At 42.8% G+C, this 14,366-nt stretch overlaps 2 protein-coding genes across 13 annotated transcripts in view; one reads left to right on the top strand and one right to left on the bottom strand.

Moving 5' to 3' along the window:
* LOC138751556 (retinoic acid receptor beta) overlaps nucleotides 1–2,261 on the bottom strand; it is a 942,630-nt gene extending 940,369 nt beyond the window's left edge. For 4 of the 8 annotated variants that reach the window (XM_069913981.1, XM_069913989.1, XM_069913982.1 and 1 more), the window contains exons 1-2: nucleotides 1,667–1,911; nucleotides 276–329 (exon numbers count right to left, since the gene is read on the bottom strand). The gene's annotated coding sequence lies outside the window, so the exon portion shown is untranslated. Of the gene's footprint in view, nucleotides 1–275; nucleotides 330–1,666; nucleotides 1,912–1,975; nucleotides 2,044–2,148 lie in introns of those variants that run through there. The other 4 variants (XM_069913985.1, XM_069913986.1, XM_069913984.1 and 1 more) reach the window with 4 other exon arrangements.
* Nucleotides 1,547–14,366, top strand: part of thrb (thyroid hormone receptor beta) — a 207,788-nt gene continuing 194,968 nt past the window's right edge. For 2 of the 5 annotated variants that reach the window (XM_069913994.1, XM_069913997.1), the window contains exon 1: nucleotides 2,073–2,194. The gene's annotated coding sequence lies outside the window, so the exon portion shown is untranslated. The other 3 variants (XM_069913995.1, XM_069913999.1, XM_069913998.1) reach the window with 3 other exon arrangements.

The following is a 14,366-nucleotide window of genomic DNA, read 5'->3' as shown; positions in this document are numbered from 1 at the left end:
TGATTGGCAAAAGGTTCAAGTAACCTTTGTTCAGTTCCTAATGAACTCAGACTTCAAAAGCCACAAAAATTATGATATAAACCAGAATTCAAATTTCTCTTCAGATATCCATCATGATGTCCAAAATGAATGGGGAATCAGTTTGCTTCAGAGTATGGGTCGGAGTTATGCGAGGACAGAAGCAGTTTCACTTTGCACCTGACTCTTCTTCATCCTTGGGAATACTTAATATGAAATGGGAAACTAGAGATTTAAGCTTCAGCACTAGTACTCACCTTGCTGAACACAGAACATTTTCAACGATGAGATCCTTTTCCATTCTATTTATTCTGCGAACATAAAAAATAAAGATTGTTCAGACTTTGGAATGCATCGGGCTAAAACACATGATCAGAGAGATAACAATCACCAATGGTTATGACGTGTTGGTTTGTCATAAAAGGATTAGTAATTGAAACCAAAAGGAGTAGATTAGCTCAATCAGTGGACCATGCAGCCCTACTAACGAGTGCTCTGAGAATCTGTTGTCGCAGGATAGCATTTTGATTCCTGTCCTTATAGTTGGCGTTCAGTGGTTGCAGGTGGATGGAAATACTTGACTGCATGCATTTAATAACACTTCATTACTATTAAACAATATTCATATTTTATTAGGTATGCATTTGTAAAGAAAAAAAAATGATGTAATATCTTTCATCCAATCGTCTGTGGATGTTGTCTACATGGACTTTAATAAAGCTGTTGACATTGGTCCATTTCCTTTGGAGTTCTGAAACCGTGCACATAATGAGTCAATTAGGTACGATTAAAACAGTGATTTTCAACCTTTTTCTTTCCACCCACAAACCACCAATGAATTTTTCTCAAGTTAAATATTTCAGTAACAATTGGGTCTAGAGCAGTGATTCTCAACCTTCCCTTCCTATTCACGTACTACCTTAAGTTATCCCTTACTAATTACAGAGCATCGATGGCATAAGGAATACTTCTAGTGGTATGTGAGTGGAAAGAAAAAGGTTTAGGGAGAACATGAGGGGAAAGTTCTTCACTCAGAGTGTGGTGGGAGCGTGGAATGAGCTGCCATCTAATGTGGTGAATGTGGGCTCGATTGATAGATGGGAGAGGTCTGGAGCGTTATGGAATGGGAGCAGGTCAATGATAGTTGGCACAGACTTAGAAGGGCCTGTTTTCTGTGCTGTAGCTATCTATTATTCTCTTAGTATTACATACGCTTCATGTTTTAAAAATATTCCAAGTGGGCTCCCCTCTGACCACAAAGAGCTGTCAGCGTGCATGAAGCAAACCCAGTCAGGCCTGTTCACTGCTGAGGCGGCTTCCTGGCCAGTCTCAACAAGCTCCCAGCTTGTTGCGCTCGGCATCGGCCTAATGCTCACTTTCCCCGGGCTCAAGGTCGCCGTTTTCTCCCTGGCTGCCGGGTCAGCTGAGGGCAGCGGCGCGGGGTATAGCCACCTGGCCGAGTGAGCGTTGTTCAGAGGAGGGAGGAGGGGGGGGCGGGCTACGCGCCTTTTCACCAAGATGTGGGGCGGGGAGGCTGCATTCCGTGTGAACAGGAAAGGAGAAAGAGCCAGGCGAGACATTTCTGCAAATGTTTTAGTTTTGATGCAGCTGATGGATGAAAGGGCCGAGGAACTTAAAAGAACCGAACTTTGATCAAACTGAGTCTGGGCTCACGGGCTTCCCGGCTGGTGTTCATGGGGCACGTCAACGAGCTGCATTGGCCAGCGGCCAGGTGAGTTTTTCCAGCAGTGCCGGGCGGAAGACGGAGAACGCAGCCTTTAAATGGCCGCCGAGGCGTGAATGGCGGCTGAAATGTGGCGTGAACCCTGCCTATTCCCGTCACCGACGGCACTGCAGTGCCCGCACGCCCGCCCGCCCGGGGAAGGCGGCTAACGTCCCGTCTGCCGTCATGGCTGCAGTCGGCCGCCGTAGTTGGCTGCTGTCGCGGTTGGCATACCGTGGCTGCAGCAAGGCGCTGGACGGCATACCGTGGCTGCAGCATCACTGGCGCCGTGCCGTGGGTTCCTTTTAATGAAAAGTAATTTGTTTGTGGCTCATCGGTCAGCCCTCTCCGAGGACTAAACAGACCTCCCCTCACCCCACCCCCTTCCCTCCCCCTTTCTCACTCACTCCAAACTCTCACACTGCGTTTCCAGCTATTTTCGGGCTGTTCCGTGTAAGTAGCTTGTGGAGATCAAGGGACAAGTTGGCCGCCGAGAGCTTCCACTTTTGTGCCGGGTCGTCACGCTGTGTGGGGAGGGGAGGTGGGAAGTTTGCGGGAACGGTACCTTCCTGCAGCATTCGCGGAGAAAGCCAGCCTGGGGTCCACTGACTTCGCACTGTTCGGGGGGAGGGGAGTCGGGGGGGGGGGTGGGGGGGAGGTGGTTTCGAACTGTCATCGCTCTAAGTTACTGCAGCAGCAACTGGACGTGGTCGGTTCTGCTGGATCCTCGAGCGGTCGGTTCCTTTGGCCTCCGGTTGGTTCTGCTCACCTCGCCGTTCTGTTTGCCGGCGGGCAGCGACTGTCCCAAGTGCTGGGCAGGCGTTCCCAGTACAGCTCAACGTGGATACGGTTCAGTTCGGTGTGGGCGATCGACTTCGTGTGCAATCGAGAAGCAGGTGCGGTCTTTTACGCGCTTTCAGTGGCTTGGATTTTGTCCAGAACGCTGAAAAGCTAAGAATCAGACGTCCACAAACCAAATGCTTTTTCAACTGCAAAATAACCCGTGGAATCGAGGCAATTGAACCCGCTCCCTTCGCTCTTTGGTCTATTTGTGGAGCATCTCGGTATTATGGTGAAGTTGTTTTTGATGAAATGGATGAGTTTCCAATCTGCCGCGGTTCCCTCTTGCGCCTCAACTTTAAGGGCGTGAGGGGAAGGTGAGGAAAATGTACCCACCCCGAGATTTGAGCTGACAATCCAGGCTGGCAAGAGCGTTCCCCTGTCCAGTGTGGGCACTTGGTGACGAGATGTCAACTCTTTCAGGTGATTGCAACGTCCCGAAAAAAAAACCCCTTGTCATTTCATTCAGAGGTCATGGCGGTTTGCAGCAGGTGAAGTTTAAGTGAGGATGCCCAACAACTGTTGTTCGCTTCTCCAGGGACCAGACGACGTTCACACTTTGGTGTGAATTTGGGAGAGGGAAGGGGAAAGTGAGGCCTTGCCCAGTAGATACTCAGTCAAGGTAAAGAACCAGCAAGAGTCGTGGTTTTTCCTTTCTACTCTCAGTGAATGTTTTAACGCTTTAAAGTATCAGATGCTTTTAATTTTCTGTGACTTTTTAAGTATACTTGGTTACTTTAGTTCTCCCTTTCCAGTTTTTCCATTTCTTTCTAATTGTTTTCATGGCTCCTTATTCAGTCGGTCCCAGATTACCATTCCATTTAGCAACTTGTGTTCGTGAATTGTTGTGCAAAAGTCTGTGCGGCTTGGTGGAAGGCTAATAGATGAACATCTTATTAATGCCTCTTTATCCTGTGAGCAATTCAGCTTTATTTTTTTTTAAACGTCAGTTATAATGTACTTTGTGTGCATTATAATGCACTGTTGTTTCCTTCATTGTGGTATTTACTCCATTTTGTCTTGACACCTGACATGCAAAAGATTATTAATGTACTATGTGCCTGGAGAAACAGCTCTGCAAAGTTGGGTTTTGGGTATTGGTTTTGGAAACATTTTAAACTGTTCACATTTTTTCCTTGCCATATTCACGTTTGGTATTAATGAAGCTTTAGAATAGAGTTTTCCCAGTGTTTTTGTGGCTGATTGCCCATCCTTTCAGAAGAACCAAACAGTGCCTTACTTAGGATCCCTGAAAAGGCTGAGGACCCTGTGATATCTGTCTCCGAGGGTGACGTCAGAACATCATTCAAGAGGGTGAACTCGTGCAAGGTGTCAGGCACTGATGGCGTACCCGGCAGGGTACTGAAAATCTACGCCAACCAACTAGTCGGATTGTTCACAGACATTTTCAACCTCTCATTACTGTAGTCAGAGCTTCCCACCTGCTTCAAAAGGGCATCAATCATCCTGGATCCGAAGGAAAGTAGCATGAACTGTCTCAACGACTACCACCCAGTAGCAATAATTTCTTCTGCTTTGAGAGGCTGGTCATGGCCAGAATTAACATGTACCTAAACAAAGATCTGGACCCACTGCAATTTGCCTATCATCAGAATCACTCCACAGCAGATGCAATATCACTGGTTCTCCACTCAGCTCTGGATCACCTCAAAAACAGCCATTCATACATACAGCTGCTCTTCATCGACCACAGCTCAGCCTTCAATACCATTATTCCTTCAGTGTTGGTCAAGAAACTACAAACTCTAGGTCTCTGTACCCCCTCCATCCATCCCCCCCTCCATCCATCCCCCCCTCCATCCATCCCCCCCTCCATCCATCCCCCCCTCCATCCATCCCCCCTCCATCCATCCCCCCTCCATCCATCCCCCCCCACCCCAACAACTGGATCTTTGACTTTATCATCGGAAGACCACCGTCAGTACGAATTGGATTCACTAATTATCAACACAGGCTCACCCCAGGGATGCATGCTTAGCCCATTGCTCTACTCATCATACACCTATGACTGTGGTCAGGCACAATTCCAGTGCTATCCACAATTTTGTCAATGATGCCACAGTTGTTGGTAGAATCACAAACTGCAATGAGAAAGTGTACAGGAGGGAGACAGACCAGTTTGTTGAATGGTGTAATGACAACACCTTGCACTAATTGTGGACTTTAGAACGAAGTAAGGGGAACATGACCCAGTCCTCATCGATGGCTCAGTAGTGGAGAGGGTCAAGAACTTCAAATTTATGGGTGTCAACATCTTCAAGGAACTGTTCTGGAGCCTCCACGTTGATTCAATCACAAAGAAGGCTCGCCAGCGGCTATACTTTGTGAGGTGTCTGAGGAGATTCGGTATGTCACCAATGACTCTCAAAAACTTCTACAGGTGTACCATGGAGAGTATTCTGGCTGATTGCATCACTGTCTAGTATGGAGGCCCCATCTCTCAGGACAAGAATAAACTCCAGAGGGTTGTTAAGTCATCCTGTGACATCACAGGCACCAGACTTCACTCCATCAAAGACATCTACATGAGGTGGTGTCTTAAAAAGGCAGCATCTATCCTCAAGACCCCCACCACCCAGGCGACACCCTCTTCACTCTGCTATCATCGGGAAAAAGGTGCAGGAGCCTAAAGACGGCACTCAACAGGACAAGGACATAAGATTCTGTCATAAGATTCCTGAATAATCAATGAACCAAAGACTCTGCCTTACTTTTTGTGCAGTACTATTTTTATTTTTTATAATGTTGTAAGATGGTTATAATATGAATGTTTGCACTATGATGTTGCCACAAGACACTAAATTTCATGACTTGTTCATAATAGATTCTTATTCTGATCCATTGCTCGTATTAATGTAACATTAATTCCACACCATTCCCGCTACCATCTGGCCTTGTATAATAAGTCTCTCAAAAGACATTGGAGTAGAATTAGGCCAATTGGCCCATTGAGTGTTCTCTTCCATTCAAATTATGGCTGAAATATTTTTCCTCTCGATCCCCTTTTCCACCTCCTCCCCTTAACCTTTGACACCTTTACTCATTAAGAAACTATCAACCTCTGCTCTAAATATACCCAATGATTTGACCTCCACAGCCATTTGAGCAATAAATTCCACAGATTCACCATCCTCTGATGATGCAGCCCTCACTGCCTCCAATTTGAAATGATCATCTTCATGTTTAATCACTAATACCTTCTGCTGCTTGGTTCTATAATTATCTTGAACCCCTCCAGCTCCTTTTCCAATCCTCTGGTTCTGACCTCTTGTGCACTCCTGCTGCTGTCATTTGACAGGGAAAAAAAGGGGGCAGATTCTGGAATTTTGAGCATTCCCACAAGGGTTGTCTATCCTTGATCTCATCCATTCCAAGGGTGGAACTAAACATAAATGAGACCATAAGGCATGGACAGCCTTTAACCTGATGGTATGAATGTCCATTTTTCTAATTTTAGACCACACCTACCTCTATCTAGTTTCAATCCTTTAATTACTCCTGTTCTTTTCTCTCTAACTCCCTTCCATTCCTTCCCCCACTAATCTTTTCTCCCCCTTTCCTCCTTAATTTCTTTCCAATACCCTAGTGCCCAAAGCTATGCATGTAGCTCCAAGTGCGGACTTGCCAACATCTTGTATAGTTATAACGTACCTGTCTCTCTGTCATTTGCATCTTCTCTTCCACAGCCTATCAGCCTCTTCCCAGGTTCTTTCCTCTTTCACACATGTAACCATACCCCTTCTTACTTTAGACTTGATTAATGTTCCTGATCTGAAATGTTGACAGACTATTTTTACCCATGATCTGCTCCCTGACCTGCTGAGTTCCTCTTGCATCTCATCATTGTCAATTGAAACTGCATCACCTAAAATATCCATTTTGAAGCTCTTTCTCCTTCTTCAAGCTGAACTTTTTAATTGCTTGATTCCACCTCTTTCCCATCCATATTTACTTTGTTGTATATTGTTTCTGAAATGACAGTCATCAAAGTTCTTCAATCCCAATTTGTCCATGTTGACAAAGCTGGTCCTATTTGTCTGTATTCAGCCTATGACCCTCCTTTCTTTTCCCTGTCTGCATCTAAATGTCCTTTAAATATTATAATTGTCCCCAACTTGACCACTTCTTCTGGCCTCTCATTCCATGTACTCACCACCTTCTATTTCCCCCCTCAACTTAGATTTATGCCCTCTAGTTTTAGATGGTGGGGGGTGTGGGGGGGGGGGTGGTGGAGAGAAAGTGAAGAGGTAGGAAGGCCTAGGACTGTTTACCTTATCTGTGCCCCTAAATTTTATTAACATCCTACAAGGTCCCCCTTAGCATCCTAAGTTCCAGAAAGAGAAGTTTCATCCTATTTATACTAGCCTTATAATTCAAGTCTACCAGTCCTGGCGATGCTCTCACTAATCTTTTCTGCCCCCTTTTCACCTTAATTTCTTTCCTACAGCCTAGTGCCCAAAGCTATGCATGTAGCTCCAATTGCGAACTTGCCAACATCTTGTATAGTTGTAACGTAATGTCCCTGGTCTAATGTCTATTCTAAAGGTACCATTTAAGAACAAAAGTCGTTGGGACTGGGAATGGGATATTTAAAGCATGACTGTGCATTGTCCTACTATCTAATGTTTTCTGGTTGTCGCTTCATGTGTCATGAAAATCACTTCCAGTTACAGGCCATTGTAACCTTTGGCAATTTCTCCCTGTAGACTGTACAAATATGCATGAAATCCTAAATTTCAAAGGCTGTCCATTGGAGTTCATGTGGTCAGGAATAATCCAACGACGTTTTTGCATCTATTCCAGTGACAACAATAAAGTGAAGCTGTGGCAAACAACATTTATATTAACGTACATATTGCTGCAGCTACAAATAAATGGTTGTCCATTCTCTTACGTCCCCATGCCCCCCAATTCTCTTTTCTCAAAGCTGACCCCGTACCTTTCAAATTTATTACAGATGTCTATTGTCCAAATGTCTTTTTTTTAATATTACCCTCATGAAGGCCACCAGCTACCCAGTCCCCCAGGCAGGCCGCCCTGTCCCCTCTTTCCCCCTCCAGTTGCTGTTCTGCTGAAACCCCTGCCTCGATAATAAGCAAATTGGGTACAGAAATTCTGTATGTAAACTTACTCAGCAAGTACTACAGACAACTCCTTGTATAAATCCACATCATACTGACCGTCACCAGAGTTGGTACAAGAACAAATCTAATTACGGTAACTGTAGTGGGAGGTGGCCCACCAACTGCTGTTCATGTTCAAAGGGGCACAATAGCTCTCATTTGGGGATGTATGGGCCACGAATGCCCCAAAATGCCGACCCTGCCCATTACTGGAGATAAGTTGCTTTTAAAATTCTTATTGTTGATGGTGCTTGTGTCCAGATATGTATTTTGTAAATCGTGGTCTTTGATTACAGAACTCATTATTTGACTGTTGTTGAAATTGAGTGTAATGAGGAGAAATTGAAACCCAATATTACTGCACAACATCAAAGCAACAGGATTATGTTACTTTGAATAAGATACTCCTGAGGCTTGTGCAACACACTGGGAAAGCTGTAGACAGTGGGATTTTCATCCAGGCATCACAAACTGTTGGAATGGAGCAGGGTAAATGTAGGGAGAAGAAACTTGTGTCAATTGGTATGTGTGGGCAGGTAGAACAAAAGGTAAAGCGTATGGATAATCCTGGGGCACAGAGGGTTGGGACAAGTGATGATTTGAGCCAATGCATGAGTGTCAGAGAACTAGACAACTAATTAATCTAAACCTGGTGGATTAGCATCTTCAGGGAGATGTTTGTGAAGCTGTACTTTATATAAAAAAAAAAAATTATTACAATATTCAATGGGGAGAATAAGAAAAATATTTTGTTTTAATCCAATCTGCTGAATGAACTCTGGTAAACCACATCCCTGAGTTCCTTTCTGACTCTCGCCAGTTCACTTACGATCTCTCCTTTTTGTTCATGATCTGTTCCAACCCTTGCTTCCCAGAACTACCCAGACTCTTTACCCACTGTTCCACCTGTCCATCACACTCATAGCTATTGTCCTTTGTTCACCTTGCTCTTCCCCCATCTGGTTTCAACTGCACATCAACTCCCCCTTATCTGGTTCTACCTATCACCAATCAGCCTCTGTCTCGCCCTTGTGTATCTTCCCTTAAGTCTCATTTCTGATGGAAGGACTCCACCAAAAATGCAGACCATTCCTTTGCATGTTTGACCTGCTATGTTCCTCCAGGTTTTTGCTCTAGATTTCAGCCTCAACAGTTTCTTGTTTCTATTCCTCCCTCCAATCTAATAGCCTGATAAATGCTGCAAATGCATCTGCTTCCTCCATTATCCCTGACAGCCTCTTCCAGGAATCAATCAATCTCTATGTATAAAACATTTTTTTAATAAAAATTTCTCCCGCACATCCACTTTTTCCTCTCATTTTAAATGCTTGTTGTCAAGTCCAGCATTTTTATCCTGGGTAAAAAGATTCTGACTACCCTATCTATATCCTCAATAATTTTGTAAACTTCCTCAGCCTCCAATGTCCATGTCAGTTTCTGCTTGTAGTTCACACACTGCAATCCAGACAGCATTTTGGTAAATCTATTCCCTTTCCAAAGCAACTACATCGTCCTGTCATTGGGCAACCAGAATTACACATAATCCTGCAAGAGTGGCCTAACCATACATTTGTTCAGCTGAAATCTGACTTCCTTGCTCTTCTCTTCAATGCTCTGACAAATGAAAACAAGCATATTCTATGCTGCCTTTACTTATTTACTTGAGCAACCACTTTCAGGGTTTGGATAACAGGTACCTCTACATCATTTCTATTAAGGGCACTGCCTTAGACTGTATACTTTGCTCTTATGTTTGATTGAATTACCCATATCTGTAACTGCTTTATATCCTGGTGCCCTCTGCACTGTCTACAAATCTACCAATCTTCTTTAAAGGCTGAGAATTCCTAAAAACTCAAATACTGTATTACAAGTGGTAAACAGTGAGTTCCAAAAAAAATTCTGTTGATTGTTTTTTTAAAACAGTCCATTAAAGTAAGTACAGAGTCTTTCATTGAAATTAGGATATCAAAATTCTTTAATTGTTTGGGTACTTGAGTAGAATTTGTTACGCAGCATTGTCAAGAAGTTTTGCAAGAAGCTTTAATTAACATTGATTCCAATAAATTGGAAGTGGTGGTTGATTGAGTTTGGCAATGCAACAGGTGATTCTCATGTTTTTACTGGAGTAATCCAAGATTTAGTCTGATTGGGAATGTATTTATTTATCTGAGGAGTGTGTGTGGTGAAACATCTATGCCAATAGCTATATTAGTCAAAAATATTTTAAATAATTTAATTCATTATACTGTACTCTTCCTGCCTCTCACTACTTCAGATTTGTTTATTCACACATAACTTGGGCAAACATTCATTTGGACAAGTCACAGTAGTCTGATTTAATAGTTCTTAGAAACAACAAGTGCTTTAATTTTGCAGATCTGAACATGATTCAAAGTTGAATACCTTACATAGAAGCTTTTGAAGCTTGCACATTTTTGTGGCCTCGACTCCAATCCAAAGTATTGTGAAAGAAAACAATAAAAACAAAATTGCTGGAAACAGTCAGCAGATCAAGTAGTATCTGAAGAAACATTGATGATTTCTCTTTCTACAAATATTATCCAACGAGCATTTTAGTTTTTTATTTCCAACTTTTAGCATGCATCTAGTTTCCAGGAAGTAAAACATTGCTAGAATTACTAACTTTCTAATAATTAAAAACATTGCTACAAACATAATTAAAATATTAAAACCAGCAGGAAAATCTCCATCAAAATGAATAAACCTGTGAAAACTTCAAGGCCTAATCTATCACAGAATCTGCACTTGTGGTCTGAGACTGTGTGCCTTCCTATATTCAGCTCTTGCCTGTTCACCTCACCTCCCCCTCTTTCTTGGGGTATTTCTCTGTATTGTGATGTTCCTGATTAAAGGTTTTGGACCAAAATGTCGTCTATTTTGGTTATGGACCAAAATGCCAGAATTTGGAAGTAGCAGAGTAGTGTCTGGAAATTACTGGCAGGGTTCAACAAGTGCATAGGGATGGGGAGGGAATATGCAAACAAGGGAGTCCCTGTGAAAATGGTCCTTGCATAAAGAGGTTTGAAGGGGAAGATTTGACTAGTGTTGGATCACATTGTAACTTACAGAAATGTTGAAAATGCCCCTTGTAACCTTAGGGGTGCAATACCTGTTCATCACTTCCATCCAGGGATCAAAATAACCTTCCAGGTAAGACAAAGATTTATAGACCATTACAGCTCAGTAAAGGGCCATTCAGCCCTTCTGGTCTATGCTGAACTATTTTTCTGCCTAGTCCCACTGACCTGCACCCAGCGCATAGCCCTCTATACCCCTCCCATCCATATACTTGCACAAATTCTTCTTAAGTATTGAAATTGAGCCCACATTCACCACTTCAGCTGGCATCTCTTTTCATACTCCCACCACTCTCTGTGTAAAGAAGATCCTCTTAAACTTTACTCCTTTAACCCTTAACCCAAGGTCCTCTGGTTTGTATGTCACTTACCCTTAGTAGAAAAAGCCAACCTGCATTTATTCTGTTTATAACCTTCATAATTCTAAATACCTATGTCAAATCTCCCCTCATTCTTCTATGCTCCAGGGGGAAAAGTCTTAACCTGTTTAATATTTCCCTGTAACTAGGCAACATCCTAGTAAACCTTCTCTGCATTCTCAATCTTATTGCTATATTTCCTCTTTTTAGGTGACCAAAACAACACAACTCCTATACTCGATACTGATTTATGAAGGCCAATATTCTAAAAGCTCTATTTTCAACCCTATCTACCTGTGATGCCTCTTTCAGGGAACAATGTATTCTCAGATCCCTCTGTTTCACTGCACTCCTCAGGGCCCAACCATTTACCTCGGTGAGTGGAATGAAAAAGGTTTGAATCATACCAATTGGCTCATGTGCATGGTTTCATAACTCCAAAGGAAATGGGCCAATGACAATTTTTCTCAAGCAAAATATTTCAGTAACAATTGGGTCTAGAACAGTGGTTCTCAACCTTCCCACTCACATACCATCTGAAGCAATCCCTTACTAATCACAGACCACTTATGGCATAGGGGTTGCTTAAAGTGGAATGTGAGTTTAGGGGGCAGTTTGAAAACCATTGATTTATCATATTTGTCCTTTCTTTGTATATCCTTCCAAAATGCAGAACCTCGTACACGTCTACATTACATTTCATCTGCATTTTTTCAGCCCACTTTCCAGCCGGTCCAGATTCCTCTGCCATCTTTGAAAACCTTCCTCGCTGTCTACAGCACCTCTAATTTTGTGCTATCTGCAAGCTTGCTGATCCAATTTACTATACTATCATCCAGATCATTGATATAGATGACAAACAACAATGGTCCCAGCACTGATCCCTGAGGCACTCTACTAGTCACCGGCCTCCAATCTGAGAAGCAGTCATTCACTACCACTCTCCAGGTTCTCCCATATCCAGTTATCTTCTTCGCCATTAATACTGAGTGTTTGACCTTCCTGACAAACTTCCCATGAGAGTCCTCATCAAAGGCCTTATTAAAGTCCATGTAGACAACATCCACAGCCTTTACTTTGTCACCTTCCCTGGTAACCTCCTTGAAAAACTCTATCAGATCAGTTAAATGTGATCCACCATGCACAAAACAATGTTGATTATCCCTAATTAGTCCTTGGCTATCCAAATACTTGTATATCTGATCTCTTAGAACACCCAATAATTTACCTACTACTTATGTAGGCAAATTGGCCTATAATTTCCAGGATTACTTTTAGAGCCTTTTTCAACAAATGAACAACATGAGCTACCCTTCAATCCTTTGGCACCACACCCGTGGCTGACATTTGAAATATTTCTGCCAGAGCCTCAGCAATTTCACTATACACTAGCCTCCCTCAAGGTCTGAGGAATATCTTGTCAGGCCCTAGGGATTTATCCACCCTTATTTGCTTCAAGACAGCTCTTTAATTTCGATAGGTTCCATGACCTCACTTCCCACAACTTTGTGGCCGTTTCCTGAGTGAATACTGATGGGGGAAAAAAAATTTAAGATCTTCCCCCATCTCTTTTGGCTCAATACAAAGCCAACCACTCTGATCTTCAAGGGAACCAATTTTGCTCTTTATATACCCGTAGAAGTCCTTAGGATTTTCCTTCACGTATTCTGTCAAAGCAGCCTCGTGTCTTCTTTTAGCCTTCTTTATTTCTTTCTTGAGGTTTATTGTGAGAATGAAAAACTTGGTGGCTGCTTTCCAAGCTTTATTCAACTTAATTGTACAGTTACAGTGAAAATTTAGAATTAGTAAGAACAATTAAGAATAATTTTGAAATATTACTAAAAAAAAAACACTAGCAGTATCAAGCAACACTTTTACGGAACTACTCCCATCATATCGATTGGGATGTTTTGGTATACAAATGGATCTCTTTAGTTCTTGTGGAACTACTGTTTCATCATCCTTCACATATCATATCTTCCTCCTCCTCCAGTATTAGTACCACCAGATTTCTTTTATCTTGTTTCACATAGGAGATGTGGGGATTGGCTGGGCCTCTGGACAAGGTGCCAAGTCACGAACAGACACATTGGACTCTTGTCCATCTGGGTACCTGATGTTCGCATATGTTGGATTACTGTCAAGGAGTTCAACTTGATCTACAAGTGGTTTGTTCTTGTTACTCTTTACAAACCTTCTTAGTGGTATGGGTTCAAGGGTCATGAGCCAGGAGGGCAGTGAATTTCAATGGGATGAGTGGCATTGGAATACAGAATAACTTTCTTGGGGTGTAGTATTTGTTGCTGTACATAACAGCGATCTTTGGGAGTGTAGTACCATAGGAAGCACCAGTTCCCAGTGTTTCTCGGGCAGGTTACGTGATCTAAGGGCCAAATGGACTGCCTTCCATACAATGCTGTTGAACCTCTACCTGTCCATTTTCAATTGGATATGACTTGTGGCACCTTCCTTCTGGGAGAGATAATCTTTCAGATCCTTAGACATGAAGGAGGTGACTTAATCAGAGTGTATGTAATTTGACATTCCACATAGGCTAAATAGCAGATCCATCCATCTGATCTCTGTGGTGGTATGCATTTTGGGACATGGAAAGATAATCAATCAATACGGAGAATCGGATGCTTACCCCTTCTTACCCCTTGCCAAGAATTGACAAAATTGTGATCAAACTTGCAAAATATAGTGTGTTCTCTATCTTTGACCTGAAAAGGGCCTACCACCAAATGTCACTGAAGGAGTCAGATAACATTGGAAGCCAATGGACATTTATACCAATTTTGTAGGATTCCATTTGGAGTCACAAATGCCATGGCCACCTTTCAGTGAGCTATGGACAAGTTCGTTAGAGAAGAAAAACTGCAAGGTGCCTTGATAATATCACTATTGCTGGACATAGATTTGCACACCTGGACATATTTATTACAAGCAGCCTCGCGTGCTGGACAGTTATCCCATGAGTGGTTAGAGAAACCACAGAAGAAACATTTCCATTTTGTATTAGAAGTGTCCACCACATCTGGTTTCTCAAGAGTAACTGGAAGGTTATCAGACATCCCTGCTAAAGAAACATTCTCACATACCTGCGGTACCTGTGATGGTTCAGGGTTCACTACTGCAGCTGTATGGGCTGCCAGAGTAGCGTATGCATCATTATTGTGTG

This window comes from Narcine bancroftii, chromosome 1 (genome assembly GCF_036971445.1).
Source record: "Narcine bancroftii isolate sNarBan1 chromosome 1, sNarBan1.hap1, whole genome shotgun sequence".
NCBI classification, from domain to species: Eukaryota; Metazoa; Chordata; class Chondrichthyes; order Torpediniformes; family Narcinidae; genus Narcine; species Narcine bancroftii.
This window is presented reverse-complemented; position numbering and strand designations above follow the sequence as displayed.